This window comes from Camelus bactrianus, chromosome 6 (genome assembly GCF_048773025.1).
Source record: "Camelus bactrianus isolate YW-2024 breed Bactrian camel chromosome 6, ASM4877302v1, whole genome shotgun sequence".
Taxonomy (NCBI): Eukaryota; Metazoa; Chordata; class Mammalia; order Artiodactyla; family Camelidae; genus Camelus; species Camelus bactrianus.
In genome coordinates, this window is record NC_133544.1 from 15115196 (window position 1) to 15141098 (window position 25903).

At 39.6% G+C, this 25903-nt stretch overlaps 1 long non-coding RNA gene across 1 annotated transcript; it reads right to left on the minus strand.

Annotated features, from left to right (window-relative positions):
- Positions 1 to 2384: 2384 nt before the first annotated feature.
- LOC141577887 (uncharacterized) lies at positions 2385 to 25903 on the minus strand. Its single transcript, XR_012507426.1, has 5 exons — positions 25608 to 25903; positions 22390 to 22498; positions 13397 to 13472; positions 6724 to 12611; positions 2385 to 3852 (listed from the first exon to the last, which is right to left on the minus strand). It is a non-coding gene; the product is annotated as an uncharacterized LOC141577887 (long non-coding RNA).

Below are 25903 nucleotides of genomic sequence, written 5' to 3' on the forward strand. Positions count from 1 at the left end.
CTCATCACATAGCCACCTCATTCTCTCTTCACCTAACAGTGGATCCTAAAACATTTTACCCCTTTAGCCATAGCTGATATTTTTTATTTGCTTCTTAAAGCAAAATTCAAAACCCACCCTATATTCTAAAAAAAAATAATCCATGTTCCCTAAAGTAATTATCTGTGGTCATAGAGAAGATTGATGTCAAAGGAGAGCATGTGTGTGCTCTGACAATCTCTCCCCTCTAACATGCCGGTATGCAGACATCTAAGGATTCTGGGAAAGGAAGAGCTAACAGCGTGGGACTCAGGGAACCTCTCGAGTCAAAAAGGCTCCAGACCGCCATTTCTTTCCTTTTTTGAGCTCTGTGATTAATAGAACTTATCTCAAGATTGACGTGGTCTTAAGTGAATTCAGTGAGCAGTAAAAGACACTGATCTCCATGGCACTTTCTCATAAGAGAACTTAACAGCAGATGACTGAGTCACTTGAATTGTTGACCTGAGCTGTACATCCAAGCCTGATAATCATGAGGGATTGCTGATTCTCTTAACCCAGCCACTTGGTATTATGGATGCACTTTGTCATTACTGTCAGTGAATATAAATGATAAATGAAGTACTGTAGGAAAAGCAGAAGCGTGGGAAGAAGTTGGTGTGGTGCAATCTAGGGACCAAGTCTTCTCCTTGCTACCACTCTACTCCCTGAGACATGGAGACTCCAGTCGAGGTGTGAGCACAGCAGGACTGTGCCTGAGGCCACCCTGCTTTATCAGGGATGCTCAGGGCAATGACAGAGGATTTTCCAATTCTCCCCCTGCTTGGTCCCTGTTGGTTTCCTCTAGGTACCTCCAGAGTGGAGTCCTTGTCACTGGCCAAATTTCTTTAGTTATGACATGCAGATTCTTTCATGGTTATGAAAAATAGGGCAAGCTGAGAGCCTCGTTTTGAAGAAATCAGCTCCTACGGGGGTTTTAGTGGCCTTGAGTTTCCAGGTAGAACCCCTGATTTCTGCTTAAATCCTGATCAAGGCTGAACTGTATGAATATGCATCTCGAAAAATGGGGCTGACATGAGGATAAAAGGAGTATTCTTTTTCCTGATAGGAATACTGAGTTCAGTTATTTGGCAATTAAAAGATATGTGATTTAATTCACATCCCAGACCAATAAAGTAGGACATGCTCATTATGCTGCTGACCGTTATGTCTTTAAACCTTGTTGCCATCAATGATAAGAACCTGATGTTAATTCTGTGACTAATTATATTAAACATAAAGAATAAAAGGATGGATTCTGGGGCCAGAACACCGGAGTTTAAATGTTGGCTCTTCCACTTCCTAGCTTTATGACCTTGACCATATGTTAAATCTCTGGCCTCTCTGCTCCCTCACCCAACAAATGGGAAGAAGTAAGAGTCTCTACTTTGTAGAGTCGTTGTGAGAACGAAACAGGCTAGTGAACTTAGAACTGTCCCTAGTAAAGGGTGAAGTCCTTAATAGCTCAGTATTATTATGTATGTGCATCTTTTATAAACAAAACTAAGTTTTAAGGTGTAATTGCACCTTAGAATTGCCATTGTATGTAAATGAGCCTCTGAATCTGTCATCAGCAGAGAAGCACCGGCCTGTGGAGAATGCATTCCTGCTTAATGGGGCACCCCTGCATCACCGGATGAATCTGTTCTTTTTCACTAGGAAAGCAACTGGTGGCCATGGCCTGGGTCAGCTGGGACCTGACATCCACACGATCCTGGGTTCTCCGGAGACAGAAGTGGGAGCTCTTCCTTGTTGCCCTGTGCCCAGTATCTGTTAACTGGGAAAGAGGCAGATATATGAGATCCACAGCTCAGCCCTGAGCACAGATGAGAGATTCCCCAGGGAAGTTTTAAAAACCTATTTTCTTTGGAGTCAGGCCTTCTAACCCTGACTTCGTTTTCCCAGCTGCATCTAAATGGGTGTGTGCCTGTGTGTTTATCTTCAGACCTTTTCCCCCTTTCCTCAGAGTAGCAGTCGGGCCAGAGCTCACATTTTTCACCCTGTCTTGTAAAGAGGTGTTTGGGGCAGGATTGTTTCTCTTGTGCTCTTTACTGGACCCACTTTTGTATTTTTTATGATGAGTTCTCTTCCCAGGGCCTCTTCTAAGATGGCAAATTGAGTTACATTTCAGGAGCTGTAGCGATGCGCTTGTAAAGGAGCAGCAAGATGTCTGGGCTGAACTGCTGTCGGACTTTACCTAGCGAACAGCAGCATCAGAGTAATCAGCTTCACCAAGACCCTTGACATCAGCATGTTTTTCTAACATCAAGCTATGAACACCAGCAGAAACTCTGGAGGAAGTATACAATCATTTAAATGGAAAAATCAACAGCCATTTTCACGCAGTCAAGTTTCTAAGTTCTTTCTCCAGCAATAAAGAAATATAAAACATATGAAAACAGAATAAATTTTGTGATAAGATAAATGGTAATTCTTTAATGAAAAGCAATTCATAACCACCCCTTTCCTTTAAAAAGCAAAATGAGAAAGATAATATTTTAGGACTTAAAAAAAATCTTTTGTTAAAGGGCCAATTTTGTGTAAATGTCTGTTAATATGAGCTTTTATCATGCAAAATCCCAAGCTTTCTTTGGTCCATTATCTACAAGTTAGAAATAAAAATCACATGTCATTGAAACCAAACATCTGTTTTTAGGAACTACACTGTAAAACTCCAGAATTGCAATTGCCTTGTATTTTAAACAATCTTAGAATCTCTTGTATGACATAACACTTATTTGTTCATTTCCCAAGTGTTCTTTGACTGCCTGTTAGGTGCTCCTAGTCAGTGATCTAGCTGGAGATGGAAAAAAAAAAAACACATTAGTGACCCTCAAAAATTTCAGGACTGGAGGGAAAGAACCATTTCTTATGACACTTTTTACTGAACTATTTAGCCAGCTCTGCTTTGTCATTAATTTGTTGAAGGTGGGGTCACAGACAAGTCTTAATATTCTCATGGCACCTAACACAGTATGGCAAAGACTAGATGCTCAACTCATGTTGATAAACGCAGTGATAAAGAAATTCATCTATTTGATGATTAATTTTTCTTCAAAGAAATGTGTAATTGTAAGCAGTAATACAGAGATTGTGATCAAAAGCTAGTTTTTAAAATCTCCACTTTCTCTGAAACTTGATTCAGGCCCTCAGTGGAGGCAACTTCCCCCACTCCAGAATACAGCAGATCCCATGACTTTGTCTCATTATTCTTAGGTCCTGTCAACACTCTAAGCCATAAGTAGACTCTCAAAGCAGCAGTTAGCCTGTTCACAGTCAAGGGTAAGAATTTAAGCTTAGACTTGACGTGGGGTTAAATATTTCCTTCCCCCCTTCAGAACAGATTCAGTCTGAATAAGAGAGCACAAATGGAGTCTCCATCTTCTTTTTCAGGTTCAACTCCTGCCTTTCTTGCTAGTTGCCCCTTGCCCCCATCAAGGTCTCTCTAAGTCTGTGTGTTTTGAGGGCTCAATGGGGGAGTAAAGGTGCCCAGCTTGCCTGGCCAGGTTGCATCCTCTCTGGGTCATGTAGATCAGTAACACTGTCTGTTGTCTTCTCTTGTGACACCTGCATGGAATCTTTGCTTGTTTCCTGAAAGAATCTTCTCTACTACAGCTCTCCTTGCTCAGTCTTGAATGTCTGTGGTCTACCTCCTGCTGCTTTCTGCTGCTTCTCCATCACCTGCTCAGAGTCCACAGACAAGATGCAAAGAGAATTCCATACCAGCTCCCTCAGGAGTGGGACCTTCATCTGACTTCAACTGGACTTTTGTTCTTGTGCCTTGACGGTGTATGGGCGATTTTCCTCTACCTTCTTAGGTTCTGTGACTGGTGCCTTTGAATTGAACGGATGAAAGACAGATTGACAGAAGAAAAAACATACAAATTTTATTGACGTTAATATTTTTATGTGGCACAGGGAGCTTCATGGGAAGAAGTAAAAACCTCAAAGGAGTGGTTAGATTTGAGGGCTAATATAAGATCTGCACTATAACTTCTTTGTCTCCTCAATGCAGGAAATAACTTTCGGAGCTTTCTGAGTGTTCCTTTTGAAATCTCCCTTTCCTCCACCACACACACACACACACACACACACACACACACACACACACACACACAAGTGCACACACACGCACACACACTGGGATTGGGTTTAGAAGGTAGCAAGTCTCCCCCTTTGTTATGAAGGGGAAATGCTCTCCAAAGAAATCTCTCTCCTAACTGCCAGATTTTTTTTATATCCTTTATCATGCTGAGGGGTCCCCACGTGGTAGGACAGTTCCTACCTCACACTCATTTTCTTATCGACAGAACTTCATCCTAGGCCTCAGGGTGAACTGAGACAGAGAAGGTCCAGGTCTAAGATCCCCACTGTAGGACCAAGGCAGAGTTGGTCAGTTCCCTGCTTTGCTTTCTCTGAGAGTTACCGTGTGCACAGGGAACAATTTGGCCTTCTGTGCCTGGAAGGAAGAATTCTCCAAATGACATTTACTATTGGAAATGAGCTCTAGGGTAATATCAATTCAGGCCCCCTGAAAATAATGATTATAGAAACTGTTTTGGGCTTGATGATAATGGCTTATGAAGGAGCAATATAAACAGTCCTTCCCATTCATGGGCTGAGAACCTTTCATCCAGAAGAGGGGTAGGAAAATTATAGCCTGCGAGCCAAATCTGACCCATCATCAGTATCTTTAAATAAAGTTTTATTGGAACACACACATGCTCATGTTCTTATGCATTGTCTGTGGATTATTTTGTGCTACAATGGCAGGATTGAATAGCTGTAACAACATGGCCTAAATTGTTTACTATCTAGGTCTGTAGAGAAAATATTTGTGAGCTCTGATGTAGAAGGACTCCCAAGTTGATTACTATGTTAAGTACACAGAAAGCACATCCATGTCCATGGTCCTTCCAGATGCTAAAATGAGGAAAACAATCTATTCCATTTTAATAGTATTTCTGAAGAAGTCTTGCTGCTGCTTCTCTCCTGGAATCCATTTCAGTTGAATTTTCTTGGGTTGTAGTATTTCTGGATTCCTTTGAGTTGTAACTCTTTTTTTTTTTTTTTTCCTTCTTGAAATTGTGGATTTATTTTCTATTTATTTGTTCATGTAACAAATTTTGTTTGAGGACCTCATCAGGTAGGTACCAGCCTAAGTGTCAGGGCTATAACATGAAACGGATCAAGTGGCTTATTCACTCAGGTCTCTTTGGATCTAGTGGAGAGGTGGATCAGTAACCAGACAGTTATAGAACCCTGGAGTAATAACCAAGACAGAGTCAAGCACAGGACATTAGGGAGCTGATGAATGAGGCACCTCATGCAGTTTTGGGGGGCTGCACAGGGGGCACGTGGGAAAGCCTATGAGAAGAAACAGTGCTAAAGATGAGACCCGATGACTGAGTAGACGTTAGACAGCCATGAAGAAATTAGGAAAAGAAAATCTATTTTCAGGCAGAGGGAACAAGAGCTTGAAGATCTAGAAGAAGGTCTGCTACAGTGAATTTGAGAACGAGAACCAGTATTGCTACCAAAACTTCTTTACTTAGTGGAAATCACAGAAAATGATAACATTTATGTGCCACTGTATTACTCAGGGCTTTTCAGAGAAACAGAGCCATCAGGATGTAGATATAGGTATAAACATAGATATACATATAGAAAAATATATTATGAGGAATTGGCTTAAGCAATTATGGAGGCTGGCAAGTCCAAACTTGCAGGGTGGACCAGCAGGCTAGAAACCTAGGAGAGCTGATATGCCGCTGTTCCATTCTGAAGGCTGGCAGGGAGGAGACCTAGGGGAGTCAATGTTCCAGCTTGAATCTGACGGCAGTCTTCTACATAACCAGTAAAAGCTGGTAAAGCAATGAAGTCCAGAGGAAGTCTGCTGGAGAATTCTCCCTTGTTAGGAAGAAGCTAATCCTTCTGATCAAGTCAAGCCTTCAACTGATTGAATGAGACCCACTCACCTTGTGAAAGGTAATCTGCTTTACTCAAAGCCCACTGGTTTAAATGTTAATCTCATGCAAAAACACCCTCCCAGAAACACCTAGAAAGATATTTTACCAAATAGCTCAGCATTCAGTTTTCTGGCCAGGTTGAGATATAAAATTATCCATCACAGCCACCTGAGAGCAAATAAAAGAGGCTATTTCTGGCTCAAACCACTAGCCTGGATATTAGGTCCTCCAGGTTAGGAGGCCATTTGTATTTCAGCACATCTGTAATCCTCCTGCCAAATCAAAAAGGGCTTTATAAGCCATGGTGAGTGATTTGCATTAGAAGAAAAATGCAGACTCATTGAAGAGTTTTATTTTTTGAAATTTTACATTTTATTTAGTAGGAGAGTGTGCCTGTAGGTACATTTAGTTACTGAAAGACACACCACCACCAAGGAAATGCACTTTTTAAAAGTGTTCCCCATACCAGGACAGTCACTGTGTGCTTTACAATCTCACTTATGCTTCACGACACTATGTCCTTAAATAAAAGCAAATGGAACCATGCTTACTGTTGACTATACACTGGCCATTTTGAAGACTATTTTCTTATTAAACTTCACTACCACCCAGGCAGGTAGATACTATTATTCCTTTTTTCAGAGATGAGGAAGGAAGCTCAGAAAGGTTAATTAATTGTTCTAGAATTACAGTCTAGGAAGTGGCAGAACCAGGATCTAAAGGCTTGATTACAGACCTGAATGTATTGACCAGGTGGGGATGAAGTCACGGGTGTTCCAAGGAAAGGAGGCAGCACCGTGTGGGACTGGTGGCGAGAGTAAACATTTCACGTTTAGGGAACGGTGAGAAGTCCGTTTTAACTTTAGATTGGCGCTTTCCGCAGCGCAGCCAAGATATTGATGGATATTACATGACAGATGATTTCACGTTCAAATAAATCTGGAAGATGGGGAGAAGGAGGTCAAACAAATTTACTATTTAAAAAAATTCAGGACCCCAGTGAGAATCTTGATGCATTTTGAGTCTCTAAAATACGAAGTCTATGGTATTACTAAAACCTGTTTGACTACCAAGCTGTAGTGTTAAAGATCAGCTTCTTCCTACCAAGGGAGAAGTGGCTCAGGCAACTTCCACTCACATTCTAGTGCCAGGACTCAGTCACACGTTACTGCATCCCCTGGGGCACATTTTGAATAAGAGCTTCTGCTGAGAATAGGGAGAAAGTACAGTCTGATCTGCCACTGGTGACCCTCCCTGGTCAGGGAAAGTGAGGCACTGCTTGGCCACTTTATTATAACCAATTACCCACAAATAATAAGAGCAAATGATTTAGCTTTTTCAAAATTATTTTTACGATTTATTATGAAATATTTCAAATATTTGAAATTATTATTTTTTTTAGTTCTAAAATGTTGAATGACATGTTATCCGTATTATCAACCACCTATATTCTACAATCAGTGTGGTTTTTTTTTTTTGGTGCTTACTTTCTTTTATAGTTATCCATGTGTCTGTTCCTCAATCCGTCCATCTAAGTTTGTATTTTTCCCTTTTTTGGGGGGAAATGGTTGGCAGAGATGATAATTTATTTATGTTTGATCAAGCTGAATTTGAGGTGCTCATAGGGTACCCAGATGTTGAAATTCAGTGGCCAGAGGTAAAAGCAGATGTCAAAGAGGTAGGGCTAGAGTAGGAGGCTGGACCATAGGAAAAGAGAAAATTTTACAAGGATAATCTATTAAAATACTGAGGAGATAACTGGAAACAAGATCATAAGAAAAATCCAAGTTTACAAAGGGAGCACAGAGGAAAGAATAAATAGTTGCATTAACCAGGTTAGGCTGAATGCTGTTTTAAACTATTGGTGGTTTAACACAATAGGTGTTAAGTTTTTGCTCATGATACAATCCAATGCAAGTCAATAGAGAGCTTCTGCTTGACACAGTCATTGAGATAGTTTTCCTTCCTTTTTGTGAGTCACCTTCCTTTACCTCATCAGAGACCTTTCCATTTGACTTTCAGTAGAGAAGCAAGTAAGAATTGCGTATGGGAGGCTTTTATCAACCAGGTCTAGAAGTGGCTCAGGTAACTTCCATTCACATTCCAGTACCAGAACTCAGTCACATGGTCACATGTCATTGCAGGGAGGCTGACTATTGAGATGTGAGTGTGTGCCCAGGAAGAAGAGATGCACATAGATATACTGGAGTTCCAGCAATCTCCACCACAAGAAAGGATAGTCAGAGAGAAAGGATAGTCAGAGAGGAAGGAAGAGACCCAGTCTTGTCACAGAAGCCAAAGAGAGGTGACAGTTTCCAGTTACCTAAGTTTCACTCTATTATATTCAAATAGCATAAGTTCTTCAATGAAATTTTTGCATTTAACATTTAAGTCGTTATTGGTAATCTCAATAAAAGGAGTTGCATTGTAGTGGCGGAGAGATTGGATCAGGGGATTAAAGAATGAGTGGGAAAATAAGTGAAGAAGGCAGGTATAGATTTTTAACAATTGGCATTGAATGGAAGGAAATCAATGGGATTAAAGCTTTGATCAGTCAGCAGAAGAAAAAAATAATTTTTAAGGGTGTGATGAGCATGTTTTTAAGAGTGAGAAGAAAGGGGGAGAGGGTATAGCTCAAGTGATAGAGTACATGCTTAGAATGCAGGAGGTCCTGGGTTCAATCCCCAGTACCTCCCTCAAAGAAAAAATTTAAAAAAATAGGTAAATAAACATAATTACCTCTTCCCTCATCAAAAAAAAAAAAAAAAAAAAAGTGAGAGGAAAGACAGAGTGGAAATGGTAAGTTTAAAATGCAAGAGAAAATGAAAATGTGTACAGCAAGTTTCCAAACTGAAGCTATTTAAAGTCTAGGTCAACGAATCAACTTTTAAAGGCAAAAGATCACTTTTTTTTCCAGAGATATTTCAAAGCCCACACATAACTGGACATCTGAGATGAAGAGAGGGTAGCCTTTGTTTCTCAAATGAATTTGATTGGTGTTCGAGGAAACAAAAAGGGAAAGTGAGGAGGGTCAAACTTGAATTCTATGTTGGAGCACTGGGGGTTATGTCCAAGCTCTGTGAGAGGGGCCAGTGGAGCAGAGAAGAAAGTTAAGACTGTCTGGAGGAGCCTTGCTGAGGAAGAATAAGAAAGAAAAGGAGTCAAAAATGCTTTGAGATGCTTTAGAAGTTAGACATCCTACTTTTGTAAGATGACATAAAGCGTTTGGTGACTTTTTTGCAGAATCTTGGACCCAAAGGGATATAGGTTAGAGGTCTGGGAATCGAGAATAGGAAGCAAAAAGGCCTCGGAAGGTGAAGATGAAGGATGAATGAAAGGGCTCTGAGTTCTGAAGAGGTTCGTCCCTGAATAAATGACTGAAGGGTTGAGTGGAGATGCTGAGGCAGAAGAGAATGGGTGATTATGCTCTTGGTGTGTTAAAGAACAGTGTTGCTCTCAGTAAAAATGGAACTGCCTGCTTCAGAATGACTTGAATGCTTATTAGATGTATAGATGTCGGTCTGAGAGAAGAGCCTGGCAGTTTGCCTTGCCAGGAAGCTTGAAGGAGATTTTTAGACACTGAGATGGAAAGAGACCATGGTCAGATTCTGGACAAGTGCAGGAAAAGGCAATAAGATACATGGTCCCTGGCCCTTTCTTCCCACCCAGAAATGTGGCTTCCCTTCCCTTCCTGCCTCTCCATCTACCTAGTCATCGGGAACAGCTGCATGTGCTCTGACCACACACAAAGGCTCGTGTTGGCAGGAGATGGGTTCCCACCAAAAAGAGAAGAGGAGATTTCCAAAGTTAGATTTAAGCAAGATGTTTTCCCTTTGTTTTCTAAAATTTTCCAGGAAAAAAGAAAAAGCCCTGATTTAGGTGCTCAAGAAGATACCACACACATGGAAATGGAAGGGTGATAACTGAATTCCCTATGAGTCAGCATTCAGAGGGAAGGCAGGGATTAACCATTTTACAGGGGCTCAGTGGTCTTTCTCTGTTTGACAAGGAAGAAAAAAAAAAACATGCTTTGGAGCTCATCGCTACCCCTTTTCAAAAGGAGAGTGAAACCCAAGTGAAATTGAATGTACCTAGGTTTCTTCTTTGGAACTGGTAAAATCCAAATTGCTCAGTGTTGATCATCGATTCAACTATCTCCTCATGCACATATTTGTGCAGTCACTCAGTACCTTTTGAGTGCTTTCTAGATGCTAAATAACATGTTCTGTGCTTTGGACGAAAACTGGCATAAGGCATGCCCCCCCTCCCCTAGGGTCACACTCAGTCTGGGGAGGAGTCAGGGAAACACCTAAAGACCGCATAGCATGAACCAGCACAGCAGTCACGGAGGTGCATGCAGAGTGTTGAGGCCACCCACAGGAGAGGCAGGCACAGTGCCCTGGGCACGTCCTGCAGGGGGACAGCTTTAGCTTGGGCTTGAAGTATGAGTAGATGTTCACTAGGTGTTCCTTGCTGTTTGGAAAATAAAATGAATATGCAAGCAGGAACATAGTTCTGGCAATTGTGTAGTTGTTTCATCATTTGTGCAAGGATGATTCTTGAGAGGTTGTCATTTTATTATTATTATAGTTCCCTTGACCACAACTTACTGGAGAAAAGCAAGATTAAGATGAAGCAAAACAAACAAAAAGTTGGCCTTCCTTTATCCAATAACCAGCAGAAAGTCAGCTGGGATGTAAAGATTAGCCACAGAGCCAAAATCTAGGTAATGAATTTATGAAGCACCTATCACCTTAGAAGAGGACTCCAGGAGTGAAAGATGAACAGATTAAGTACAAATGGAAAGGATTCCACAACAGGATATAAAGGAACAAAGAACATGTACAGTGATCAGTGGAAGGACTTTGTGGATATAGTTCTCCATCACTTATAGGGTAGGAAGTCACACAGCTGACTAAGGGGAAAATCAGGACTTTAAAAAAAAAAAATGACCAAAGTTATGGAAACAGTAGAATAACCAAAAAAAAAAAAAAATGTAATGTGCTTCGTGAGTGAAATAGGAGAGGCGATATCAGAGTTCTTGTGTTTTCCCCAAAGAGATGATCAGGGTAGCTAAGTCACGCCGGCCAGGATGCTGGGGCCCGGATACCCGGAACTGCCTGCACAAAGAAGCTCACCTTTGACCTCTGCTCTGCGAATCTGGTGTCCCAAGGAGGGAAGCCTTCTTAATGATTGCTCTCAAATTCACGGGAATTGAACAGGAAGAAATTTTTCTTGGCATTCTCTAATATTTTCTCACTTTCTGGTAGATTTTTTTTTTTCCCACCAGAAGAACAGAAAATGAAGGGAACAGAGGAAGTCTCGCATGCATTTTGATTTCACAGCTGCCTACTTAGACGTGACCCCGGAGAAAAAGTCTTCAACACGGGAGCCGCAGGTAGGGGATGTATTTCAGTAACTTTCCCTGGGAAAGAGGGCACTTTATATCTGGCCCCTAAACTCATGTGTGTGTGTGTGTGTGTGTTTAATTGTAAATATTTTCCAAAGTGGTTCATTAAATATTTGCTGACTGGAAAACAAATATTTGGTGATCATATATATTGCAAAAGGGTATTTCAGAGAAGAAATTCATATAGCTGCAAAACAAATATATACACAAATAAAATGTGACAGTTTTTTTCTTTTCCTCTCCAGTAATAAAAACTGTGCTCGGCATCCAAACACAGAGCAGCTATCTTTCCCTCTTCCCATGAGAACCTTGAGGGCTAAATAAAACATCTTGCTCTTAAGAATTAAGGCCAAATAGCCCTCTGATGGAGTGGCTTGCCGTTATGAAACTTGATCCCCACAGGCATGAGAATAACAATTTGCAGAGATGCGAGGAATAAATCTTGGGTGGAAGCGAGGTCTTCATGTCCGTGCGGCGGCAGCAGGAGCAGAGCTCTGGTCCCGGGAGCAGTGAATGCTGATAAGACGGATGCTACCAATTACCTCTGAAAGTTCCTGGCATCTTCGGTTGGGATCAGTGGGGCTTTTTATTTCCCAAAGTGTTTCAGACCACTTCCTATACAAAGACCACAAGTGGATAATTATGGAAATAGATACGGTATTAGAGCTGGAAGGGATCCTAGAAATAATACAAGGCTGGGTCTTCAACTTCACAAATGGGTAACTGAAGTCCAGAAAGGAGTCCTGCTTCACTTAGCATCACAGAGTCTGGTTTTGGCCAAGCCAGGGACTAAGTATATGTTGTGTACTTATACCCTATCCAGGACTATTTCTATTGAATACCTTTTCTTCGCCCAGCAATGGCTTCTATTCATCAAAGAAAAAAAAATATATATATATAATATCCAAATTCAGGTATGTGGCCCTTCAAGATCTGCTGAAGCCTGTCTGTTTCTCTAACTTGATTTCCCTGTGTTCTGCCTTCCCACTTCCCCACCTTCCTGCACCAAGTACTTTTAGTTCAAACCACTTCCAATTTCCTACATTTCCTTTAATACACCATGAGTGAGTTGTTGCTTTTGCCTACAACCCAGGCAGAATTCTTCTCTGTTCAGCTTTTAAGACTCATATGACATCTTACCTCTTTCATGAAGCCTTACCTACTTGATGGTAAGTTGCTTCCTTCCAGGAGTCTCAATAAATATCTCAAAGTATCTGTTCAGGAGCAGTGGTTGGAACAATTTTTAAAAGACTGTTAGTCCTTCCCCTTGAAGGTCAAGATCTTGTCTTACTTATTTCTGTATTCTCTCCCCACTCATCCCCTTCCCTAGCACTTAGCACAGACTCTGACACAGTGTAAAATCTCAGTAAATGCTAAATGAAGGAAGGGGTGAGGAAACCAACTGACTCTGAATTGACAAAAAGAGTGTCATTGACTAAGACATTCATAATCGATTACCCATAATGGTCATAGAGAGAGCTTTTACTGATTATACAAAGTTTGGCCTAAGGTGGCCACATAATTCATTTGGTGTCCTTTTTGAGGTTGTAGCACTGGCTTTAGAACCAGACTTTTTTCTGCTACTTACTAATTAGTGTGTGACAAGTTCATAGATTAATTGCCTTTTATGGGTCTCAGTTACCTTTTCTGTAAATTGACAATAATAATATTATTTAACTCTTAGGGATTTCATAAAGATGAAATGAATATATATACATTGAATATGTATATAAGTTTTCACTCAGAACAGGCATTTGGCGAGGGTCACATAAAAATGAGTTTTTCTTCTTCTTTCCCTCTTTCCCCTTTTCCTTCTTAATATAATGTTATCACTAAGTTTCATAAATAAATAAATATCAATAAGTTTAATAAATATCAAACCTGTTATGGGGTGGGATGAGGGAGAAGCCAAAGAAACACAAGAAAATAAAACATATGTCATATGTTATTAATTAGGAAATATGTCAGTGGTTAAGAGTGCAAAATCTGAGAGATATACCATTTATTGGGTAGCAGCAACATGGTGGTTCCTAGATTAACCCCTTCACAGACGTTATTCAACCCTTGGAAGAACCCTGAAAAACAGACATTATACTCATTTCATAAATTATGTAGGTTCAGAAAAGGAATTTGTCCAAGGTCTTGAACTCAAAGCTATGCCCATCACTCATGGATATCTGACCAAGGACAATTTGCTTAACTTTTTGGTCTCTGTTTTCTCATCTGTCAAATGGGTATAATAATAGCCTATGTATCATGAGTTGTTAGGAAACTATATCAATTATACACGTAAAGTGCCAAGAGCAGAGTCCTGCATATGTGGTTGTCCCTGCTCCAGCAGGGCCAGGCACTGCTGGTCTAACTGCTCTTTTGATAAAGTTATGCAGAGTTTCTGAGAAGCTGCCCTTTTGTATTTCTTCTATTTAAAGAGATGAACAATTATATGAAACTTATATATAATAAAAAGGATAAAAAAGAAGAAAGGAAACTGATTTTGCTCCCTAGATTTAAAACAATACTCAAAACCATCCCTTCTCAAAGGCTGAGATTAGCTAACTGTGTGATTGCATCAATGACTCCCAGATAGAGCATTAAATAGAAATGCGTGTTTTGGCCTATGCAACTACTCAACGCCCAAGGAGAAGTATCTCTCTTTGATGAGTAGGAGAAGGCATCTGCAATGAACAAGTAAGGGCTCTCTGTCCTTACAAGCACATCCATTTAATTTGCCGGATAGAGCGTACAATTGCAGAAGGGACAACTGTGGCACCGAGAAAAGAGGCTCTTTCTTCAATATACTAGATGACCAGAGTTCAACGGCCCAGGTCTATGCCAAGTGCATATGCAGCATCAACTGTTGAGAATGGCTTTTGCCAGGGGGTCAGTTCATCTGTCCCCAAAGATCAACAGGGGCAGGAGAGAACACAACACAATGCCAACACGCACATAAGCGTCTCTGTAGTATGCACTCAATTCAACCAAGGTAGAGGGAGGGTTTCCAGAACAAATCTTTTACATCCGTACCACCCACTTCATTGAACTTGATCCATTACAAAGCTCTAAAACACTCTATAAAGGATGACATAATTTCTTTTAATTAGAGCTTATTAAAAGCTTCTGCTTGGAATAACTTGAGCAATGCAATAAATAACTATAGTATTGGATTATACCCAAAGAATTAAATATCTACAAATTCATACTGATATAAATTTGTAACTGAATAAATAAATGAAGGAAAAGAACAGCTCTTCCTTACTGAAAAATTTCAGTGAATAACTATGAAAAGATTGAAGACATTAGAAAATCACCATTAGAATTCCACAGTAATGATTTCCAAAGACAAGACCCACAAATGGATGCTGAAATGAGTAGGCAAAGTTTAAACAGTAACAGAAATATTTGCATAATATAAAAGTATCTTCTCCAAAATATTTAGTAATTACAAAGGAAAGTGAACAAGTTTACAGTGAGGAATCACAGTACACAGCATCTTAACCAAGTAATCAAGGTTAAGATCATTGCTACTACATATCAGCATTTTAAACTCCTTGTTGTATTGCACTGAAAAGGGCATGTCACCTCTGTGGTATCCTCTTCAATAATGCATGACCTCAATCAAATTATGAGAAAACATCAGACAAACCCAAATTGAGGAACATTCCACAAAATAACTGATCAATACTCTTCAAAAGTCTCAAGGTCATAAAAGACAAAGAAAGACCTGAGACCTGTCACAGATTACAGGGACCGACTCAATATAACGTTGAATCATGAATTAGATCCTAGAACAAAAAGAACACATAAGGAAAAACTGGTATAATCTGAATGAGTTCTGTACTTTAATGAACGGTATTGTCCCAAGTTAATTTCTTAGTTTTGATAAACGTTCTGTGGTTATGTTAGATGCTAATGTAAGAGATATGGAGTGTAGTTGATACGGGGTTCTCTATTCTATTTTGAAAATTCCTGGAAGTCTAAAGTGATCTTAAAAAAAAATTAACTGTTAAAATAAAAGGTTTCTGAAGGAACCATTTTCCATTTGTTATGTAATGTGCCTTCTCTCCCTGGTGCTGGGCTATCTATCAGAAAGGTATTAGTCTTCCTACTGTACAACTGCTATTGGAAGAATAATGTCTTGCCTTTCAAATGTATAGTTATTGAAGCAAAGGAGCCATATTGAAACCAAAAGCTGAGTGAATCATGTTTTCTGCTCTCCTACCCTAGCAAAGATTACTTTCTGTATGGAGCAAAGCGTGTTTTATTTGGTTTTTATGAAATAAGTCACTGAAACAAATACCGGAGCCATAGATAGAAGGGAGTGGGGTAGAGAACAGTGTAATTTTTGAAACAGGGCTCAAATTGGGCAATAACAGAGAAAAGACTTATTGGGCCCCTGAGAGTCTGTGTGAAAGTTTGACTTGGAAATTCCCAAAGAACATTCAACTGAGTGTTAACCTTTTAAGATGCCTGGAAAGAAGGGTTCCATTATAAGTAACTTTGGGAAACCCTTATATATCCCATTTCTTTAATGGTGAGAAGATATATTTGCAATTGCATATTCTCTCTTGGAGGCAGAAGACATATTGCTAATTGCAAGCTATAGGAAATCTTGAGATTAAGAAGACAAAGAGAAACACAAAACTATTTGGTTTTGCTTTTCTACTAAATCCCAAACATTTGAAGGAAGACATTCTTCCTATACCACCTATTAACAGTATGAAGGGCTAGTGTTTCCCAAAGCCTACAGGTTGCCATTCTATTACATAAATTTCCTCTCACAGCTCCACACAGTAAAGGAAGCAAAATTGGAAATGAGAAAGACAATGGTAAGGAGTGTGGTCCTTTCTTCCTATTCCTTTGAATTAAAAAAAAAAAAAACACAGATTTTAATATCCTGTGGAAAAGGAAGCTGAAGATCAAATATGTAGGGAGATGGTAGGCAGCAAAATGAAATTTCATGGTCTGGGAGCATTAATATGCTGTTGAAAAAATCTAATTTCTTTCTTTTTTTCTTTTTGAAGTAAGTGGTAAGAATTGCAATCCCTTTTGTATTCTAGAGTCACAAATTAGGATGGGAATAATGCAATTAATACATAGGAACTGCATATAGATAGGAATATTTTATTAAGCTAACTGACCTGAAATTAACAGCACTTCTCCCAATATTCTGGGTATTGTACCTATTTTCAGTGTTCTGAACACTATCATTGTTGCTATTTTTTTTACTTTACCCCTCCTTACTAAAAATGACACGTAAAATATGCACATTTAATATATTTGATATATACAAAGAAACTTAAACATGAACTGCTATTTCATATACATACATGAGCACATTGTTCAAGGTTAAAAACAGAGTATTTTGTCTAAACTAAAATCAGTGTATATCTTAAGTTGACTACAGGGAATTTTTATTTCCTTTATTTCTAATCATTTACAAGTGGTAGAAATATGACTATGATCCTAATGAAAGTCTCCAATTTTTCTGGAATTTTAGAGGTTATTTTAAACTTTTCTTAAATTTCATCTATTTGGAATAAGAGGAAATGAATAAAAGTTATTAATAACATGAGTTACATTGTCATGGCAACAAATTTTTCCAGGTACTCTGCTCTTAAACAACCATTAACCCTTAGTCTCTATTTATTATTCAAGAGAAATCATTTTTGGAAGGAAAAAAATTGCCTGCCTTCAAAAAGGACAAGACCCTCTATGTAAATTCAAATTCTTTGCCCACAATGGAAATAGCTTTCCAGTCCTAAAATGATTACAATTTGCATTTTTCATATTTTCTTCTTGGTTGTTTTTTATTCTTATGGGATGTGTAACACTGAAATAAAAATTCACCATCCTGGCTGAAGGATTAACTTGAGATTTTGACAAAGACAGTTGTACATCAAAATTTGTGTTCCCATTTCCACAATTTTGGCTGGAAAGTGGTCACATTCTCAGAATGCTTCCCAGCCTGCCTTGCATTGAGGTGGGACCAAGTGTTTAATTCTTATCTGTGGAGTATGAGAGAGGGTGATGTGTTTCGTTTCCATGCCAGTGTATTTATGAGCTACATATACTTCCTCTGTATGGCTTGCCCTTCCTCTGGGGAGATGCAAAGAACATTGAGGCCCCAGTGGACTGAGAAGAAGGCACAGAATGGAAAGAACTTGCATCCTCAAAGCATCACCTGAAGAACAGCCCCACTGACCAAGAACACCTGCATCAGTATATTACATAAGAGGGAAATAAACCTCTATTGAGTCAAGCCATGGGAATTTTGATGCAACTTTTTTAACACCAGGTATTGTAACCCTACCTATTGTTTGATGTCTCACTAGTTGATTGGTCCAAGAATTCATTAAATATGCTAGGAAATATTAGCCATGATAGAATGCATTTATCTATTAAAAGAAACAGGTGTTATTGCATATGGCGGGTGACCAAAACCAATGGGTGACTATTGCTCCTCTGCCACTTTTAGGTTGTGGGCTTCTAAGCCTCATGCAGTGTTAGATCCAATTATTTCAGTTTTGGTACTAAAGCAAGCCCCACAAATTTTACTTATCATACAGTAATCATTGTTAAGGGAACAAAAACATTACTGGCTAAAATTCCTTACAAAGAGAAATAACTTAGAAAGTGAGCAGATTTCCAATAAAATTTCTTGGTCCCCAAAGTAAGAATTTGTGTTCATTTTATGAAATTCAGTCCATTGTCTAGTCTTTCTGTATCATGATTGCTTTGTAACTGGTATCTGTCCTGTTGATCAACTCACCTGATTTAGGTTCTACCTGAGTCATTGATTAAAATATTGAAATAGATCAGAAAATGGCTGAGAAAAGAATTATGTGCTGTGATACTGGAGAATTTCTACAAACTTGGCCATGATTGGTTGGTCAACCCATCACTTCCAAAGATTGTTATACCAATAGGGCAGCCCCATCCACCAACATCTGGAATCTTACCTGCGGCCCACTAGGGGCAGTGTCCTCCCTTGAATATTCCGGAGGGTTCACAGACCTTTATCTCTTTTTAGCTCCCACAAATGGCATTTGCCATCTAATTTATCAGTAAACATAATTTCTCTAGTATCCTGTCTTTGTGTGTGTGTGTGTGTGTGTGTGTGTGTTCCCAGGCTTTTTTAAGATCATCCTTAAACTTCTGCATCGATAGCCCTGTATGGGCCCCGTAACAAGGACGAAACATAATTTCTGAATGCTGTTCTAGCCTCTGGTAATAAATATTTTGCCATATTTGCTGTTTTCAGAGCTTGCTTTGCATGTATGATATTGTATTAGCTTGCCGGGGCTGCCACAGCAAGACATCACAGACTGGGTGGCTTCACCAACAGAAATTTATTTTCTCACAGTTCTGGAGGCCAGAAGTCTAAAGCTGTCACCAGGTTTGGTTTCTTCCTTGGCTTGCAGATGGCCGCCTTCTGGCAGTGTCCTCATGTGACCTTCGCTCTGTGTGAACGCACTGAGGTGTTTCTTTGTGTGTCCCAATCTCATTTCCTTAAAAGGACACCAGTCCGATTGGGTTAGGGCCTGTCCTAAGGGCCTCATTTAACTTAATCACCCTTCAGAAGTCTTACTTCTGAATTCAGTCATATTCTGAGGTCCTAGGGGTTAGGGATTTAAAATGTGAATTTTGGGGGAAAGAGTTCAGCCCAAAACAAATATCTTAAGGATTGGGGTCTCCAGGGAACTCTTCTATAAATCAGTGTTTCCCATAGGTCGTTTTTGGATCATCTGTATCAGAAACATGCTTTAATATGCAGACTCCTAGCTCTCCATTCTAGATGCAATGATTACAAATCACTCAGGATATGATTTGGGAAACTATTTTAAATTAACATCAATGGTGAGTCTTATGTGTTTTATTTAAAGTTGGAAAACAACTGGAATAAAACATGAGATTTTCCCTTGTGGTCTGAACAAAGGGTGGGGGCAGGGTATAGAGTGATTTGTCTTTTGGCTACTGAGTTACTTACACCCATGTCTAAATATGGGTGGGATGACTGCCCACTGTCACTCAAGCTCAACCCTGTCTCCATTCTAACTGATAACTACTTGAGGAGGCCATTGCCTGTGTGCTGTTGCTATGGTAACCCAGAGAGGCCCACAGGCAAGGCTGAGAAGACAGGTAAGCTGCCCAGCTGAGCCTGCGCTGGGTGGGACCCACGGAGGCCTCCTGACCAAGTAACAAGTCAGATCAAGTCCCTCCACTCCAGAGGTGACAAGAAAGTCTTCTGGCAGAAAGTGTGTCACCATGATGCAAGGGAAAGAAGAACAATTAAAAGGAAATCAAAATGCCTCTCCTCCCCCAGTTCCCACCAATCATTTAGTAACAAGCAGGGCTTCATCAGTTCTTGATATCCGGGACCTGAAAACCTTAAGGTGGGTTAGAAGGGAAGTGGTACCTGATTGCTTGGGAGACTGACTGGCTGAGTGTGAGGTGCCTTTAGGCTTGTTCCCGTTCTGTTCCCTTCTCAAGGGTCTAGGGATTGGAATCAAAGGAGTATTAAGGAGGAAAGGAATCTTTTTATCCTTAGTTACAGGATGTCTGCTGTATGGTCTAATTTGGTCCTATCAGTAAAAAATAAAAATGCCTGGGTTCAAGTTTTGACTCGCCACTTACCATCATGATGACCTTGGGGGTCATGACCTTGGGCTGCTCATGATTTCTGGGGAGCAGGGCTTATTCTTTCTTTGGTCACAGTGGTGTTGGAGGGGTTGGGAGTGAATGATGGCTGGCTTAGATGTTTATTTTCTTTTTTATACAAAGAATTAATTTTTTAAGGCAGTCTTAAATTCATAGCAAAATTGAAAGGGAATGACAGAGACTTGCCACATACTTTCTACCCCTGCACGTGCATAGCCTTCTCTCTTATCAACAGTCTCCACCAGAGTGGGATATTTATTACAAATGATGAACCTACAGTGACGCATTGTTATCATCCAAAGTGTGTAGTTTATGTGAGAGTTCAATTTCGAGGTTGTACATTCTATGCATTTAGACAAATGTATAATGACATGCGTCCCTAAATATAGTATCAGCCAGAGTTATTTTCACTGCCCTACAAATCCTCTGTGCTCCACTTATCAGTCACCTCCCACCAACCCCTGGCAAGCTCGATCTTTATACTGTCTTCACAGTTTTGCCTTTTCCAGTTGTATGGTTGGAATCATATAATATGTAGCCTCTTCAGATTGACATTTTTCTAATTATGTAAAATATAAGTTGCTGGCACATGGCAATTTCTGGTCATCATCATTATTACCATTATTATCACTGTTATTATCACAAGTCATATTGAGGAAGCCACCAGTTGCTGGGCAACAGGTTTTAGGCTGCAGTAAACATGGGGAAATCTCCTTTCGGGGAGCTGCACTGATGGGGTACCTGAATAGGGTGCCTGAACTCGGAGCTCTGATTCATTTTGTCACAGTCCTCATGGAAGACATCCCGTGATAGGCACAGGCTGTCTTTATTTCTTTACTTTTCTGGGGAGGAAGTGGTAAGGATGGAAGTGAATAAACACTTGGATATTTCCAAGTATTACTGAACTTCAAAAAAAAAATTAACAGATCACTGTTCAGATTCCTGTAAAGGCTACCAGCAAAGCACAGTGTTCCTGCAATAGGATGAGATATATGCCATTATTTTATTCTATTTCCATGGAATGAGTGCTGAAATTTGAATGACACTTAGAAGGGCTGTTGCCTGATTTATTTCCCCAACTCTGAATTTTTAGGACCATGTTTGTATAGTTTAGTACAGTCTGAGCCTGAAGAGAGTGCCTAACTTGTTTATATGTTTTTTAACTTGGTCTTAATTTTTATGATGACCATATATTTACCCATTAATATGACAGAAACTCAGCGTTAGAATTCAAGGGCATGTAATGGAGAGAAAGAAGGTTCACTAAGGTCTAAGCCACTCAGATGACGAATTCTTGCTGAAGTTTCAGAGATGATCTCTTAACTGGGATTCCCTGAACACTGAGCCTGAAACTGAAGCTAATATTTCAATAGTTTATTTTAGAATATAAAATATTCCCAGGGAACAGAAATACGGGACAGTGAAAGTCAAATACAGAAGAAGCAAAGGCGAAAAAGAAGGTGTTATCCATGTATCAGGCTATGCCCATGGGCTACTGGGACCCAGTGCTGCGTGGACCTTCTACGAAGCTTGGGAGATACGGTTCATAATATTCCCTTAGGAATGAAAGGGGGAATACTTATCTGCTTTTGCCTCCTGCATTGGTTAAAAAATGGCTCCATGAGCATTGACCTCCACACTGAAACACACACACACACACACACACACACACACACACAAACACATACACATACACTTTAGCTACCAAGGTTTAAGAAGAAGGAGAGGGATTTGATGCAGAAAGAAGATTCCTTGTATGGGTGTACATATATGTACCCCTATTTTGCACTGAGTTCCCCATGAATCATGGTGTACATGGACATGACATGGTAGAAGTATGCTCTGACTCTCAATGAGCAAGTCAGAGAAAACGGGTGTTTGTGAAGCAAATCAGGAAATGTTAAAGGCAGACTGTAGGTAAGTAAGTTCCAGAGCCAGGAATACTGACTTAGGCTAAAGCAGTCACGGAAGACTGTTGGGAATGGGGTGCTCAGCCGGCTCCAGAAGGTGAGTAGCCTGCATCGTTCCACTCATTTCCAGCATTAGTCTGGGAGCAATAATAACTATTATCTCTACGTGTTTTTATAGGAATTCATAGCGTACACATTGCTTTCACATACATACATTTTGAAGAACATTTTAAAAACCATTAGCCCCTTTATACATATAAGGAAACTGAGGCTCGAAGGAATTAAGTGACTGACTCATTCCACGTTCAGTAAGTGCAAGAACCAGCAGGAGCGCCAGGTCCTCTGTCTTCTGAGGCAGTGACCTTTCTATGACAGAATCACTCACACAGGATAGAATGCGGCACGAGAGTCAGTCACAACTTACCTGTGGGATTCAGCAGTGCTCAGACGGTGAAATGCTGGTCGCCTGAATTGGGTGGAGCGAAACAGGCTCCGAGGTGTTCACTCTGGTGTTTTTAGAACTAGTCACAGTCCTAGGAATATAATAAACTCTCAATTAATATTAATCACCATTGTTAATAGCATTCCGTAAGTGTGAGGCAAGTTCTAAATGCTTGGGGGTGGGGGAACCTTAAAGAAGATGCATATAGATGAAGAATAAGGGGGATTAAGCAGAAGTAGCCTCTTAACTGGCAAGGACTGACACACTTTCTACTTCTGCACGGGAGGTGGGAGATGGGTGGAGAGGGTCCATGTCTAGTTTTTAACACAAGTAAATGTAGGTGTTCTAGGTTGTAATTCACAGTGGGAGTTTTCAATTTCTGTCTTTTCAATTATTTAAAAGCCATTTATTGTTTTTAGTAAGCTCAAAACATTTTAAGTATGACTGTGAGAGGCGCAAAGCCACTATTCTCAAGTCATGGTTGACAGTCTAGCTAAAGGAGATAAGCCTTGAATGCATGCATTTCTAATCCAAGGCAGTATGACAGTGCTGGGAGAAACTTTCAGACAACATGTGTTAACAGCAGGAGTGAGATGGAACGATTAGCAACTGATTTGTGTTTTTCCTCTGGGATGTCTTCGGAAGCCACCTGTGGCGACAACTGCTGCTGGTCCCCTCGGCAAGAGCCTGTAGCATGAGCTTGTCCAAATCTGTTGCATTTTGCATATTTGAAGAAATCCTATCTGGGCCATGACCAAGTTGGCTTTCTTTCCTCCAGACATCGCCCCTGGGGTGCTCTGCGCAGGGTCCCATACTGGCTCTTAAATCCAGAAAACTGATGAAGGAAAAATCTTTTGCAAAAAACCTGTATAGATCAGAGATCTTGTCAAAATCTGGATTTACGGAGCTGTGGGTATTTATGGCAAGGAGAAAAATCTGTGAATAAATACATGCACATATTTCAAAGGAGTGTTTTGAATATTCTTCTCTTAATTAGTGGTTGTAAATACTAAGCATGACTCAGATTTTAGGGTAAAAGATGGCATGTAAGGAAAGATAAAGAAGATAATTTTATATAAAAGATCAAAGGTTGTATTATACAGGACTTCGAAATTTATCTCAAGTGACCGACATAAATCTACCTTAATATTTAATTTTCATTCTTGCTTTAAAAAATGAACTGATAGTCAAATAACAGAAAACATACATTTCAAAGAATTACATATCCTAATATATTTTAAACTTGTAGTTTTTACTTATAAATCGTTCCCTTTTGACTCATGCGTCTTTATACCAAGTAAAAATCTCAACTATTATGTAGGGAGAAATTAAACAAAGTGATGTTCACCAGACATTCTCTTAAAATTCCTAGGATTCTTAATTGTCAGGAAACACCTGCTTCTTATAGTAACAGTGTGGGTGAGCCTGGTTGTCGAGGTTCCTTTTGGCCAGGAACTTACTACCAGCCTATAGATGGCAGCAAACTTACACATTGCCAGAGTCTAATCTCTCAATTTCTACCTCCGGTTACTCTTTCCTGCTAGCTTTTTCATTATGCAAACAAGCTATATATTATCATTAACAATAATATAATGAAGAGAAAGTCATAGGTTTACTGGGACATAATTTAAGAGACTATTGGAAAATTAAGGGAAAACAAAAGCAAAATGGAAAAGAAAAGTGCTTGAGATTAAGATGAGCAAAAGACAAGAAAGTTGATATTTTCATAGTCACAACTTGTTTTATCGTATTTAATGCTACTGAGTGGGAACCTGGGGACTTCTTTTTTATTAGACCATTTGGCACAATATGTTCTTTAGCACTAAGTTGGAAGATGGTTCCCTATTGTATAGTTTAATGATGTGCCATACTGCCAATAAAGACTTCCTCTTGAAGCGAATGAGCTAGAATTGAGATATTTATGAAGAAGCATAACCAATATGCCTAAAAGAATAGGTAGCAATGACCAATTAGCCATGATGTTAAGTTTCAACGTGTAAGAATCACCTACTGAATGTTCTATTGCCATGGTCTTATTATCTGTTGCCCCATCTGAAGAATCATTACTGCTAAAGGGAGATTTAATTTATTGATGGCAAGACCTAAACCTTTGATATCAGTTGCATTATGTGCATCAGATTTCTTAGCTAAGAATGGATTTCCTATGGGGAATAATAGAGGATAATGAAGATAGAAACAATTACTGAAACTAGGGTCCAGTGATTACCTAGCACACTGATATTTGCATTTTAAGCCCCAAGGAACTGGACAGAGGACATCTGCCTTATTAGCAAGACTTCATGAGCCATAAAGGATTTTGTTTTGCATTATTCATTGTTTAACAAAATGTCATAGGAACCCGTTTGTCTTTTTTAAGCCACGTGTCTCCCAGCAGAAACAGGTGTGTTGTGCAAGTAATATCATCAATATAAAGAAGCACTGACCAAAGAAAGTCCATGAGCGAAGCACGCTTACAACGAAGAAGCTGAAACATTGACAGCTTGGCTGTTAGCATGTAAGTATTGGATACGCAACACTTTTTTTTTGTGTTAGCACCTGTTGAGGTTGAGAATTTAAGCTCTAAATATGATGGTAGACTAGTCAGGTATCAACATCCTAAACTGCTATTTTTAAATGATTATCTATTAGATGAATATCATCCTACTTTTATTATATCCAAGTGCAGACCTGCCACACTTTAATTTATGAGACTGTTTCAAGTGAAATTTAAATTGACTAAACTCACCCTCCTCCATGTTTTATTCAATGCAAGAATGTCAGGGAAATAATAGATGTTCTACGTATTTTTTTCTGATGACAAAAACAAGTGTATCACTTAACATTTTAAAAAAGTTTTCTGTGTTTAAGAAAGCTTCTGGTACACTACATGCACTGGATAAATAAATGTTGGCTATTGTTATTAAAATACTTTTTGAACTTATATAAATCTGGTGAATGCTGTCAATTAGAACAGAATCATTGCTAAAGTGCTGCTAAGCACTTTGAAAACTGCAGCAACTGAATAAATTCTCTCGGAATATTTACTGATGGCAATAAGGACATTTTGGAAAGAGAGTAGGTTTACTTACAGAGCGTCTCCTATGACTCAGGATATGTGCAAAGTTCTTCGCATGTTGTTTTGCAATTGGAGAGACAACATTATGAAACAGATGAAGTCACTGGGAGTTAAATTTACTTACATGAAGCCACAGAGATGGAAAATAAAACAAGTTTTCAATCCTCAGGTATGTCTTGACGCTTAGACAGAAGTCACCAACTCGTAAGCCTCCAGAGACCAAGAAAATGACACATTAACAGATTGGACCAGACGGAGGAAAGTGCTTGGTGATCCTGGACTCCAGAGTTAGGTGAATAATTAAGGAGTGGGGGAGTCTCAGATGAATGGGAAAGGGCACATCCCATATAGACCTTGTCCCTGCCACCTGGTCCCAGAAATGTTGACCCAGAGTTGTTAGATCATCCATTTCTCAAAAGA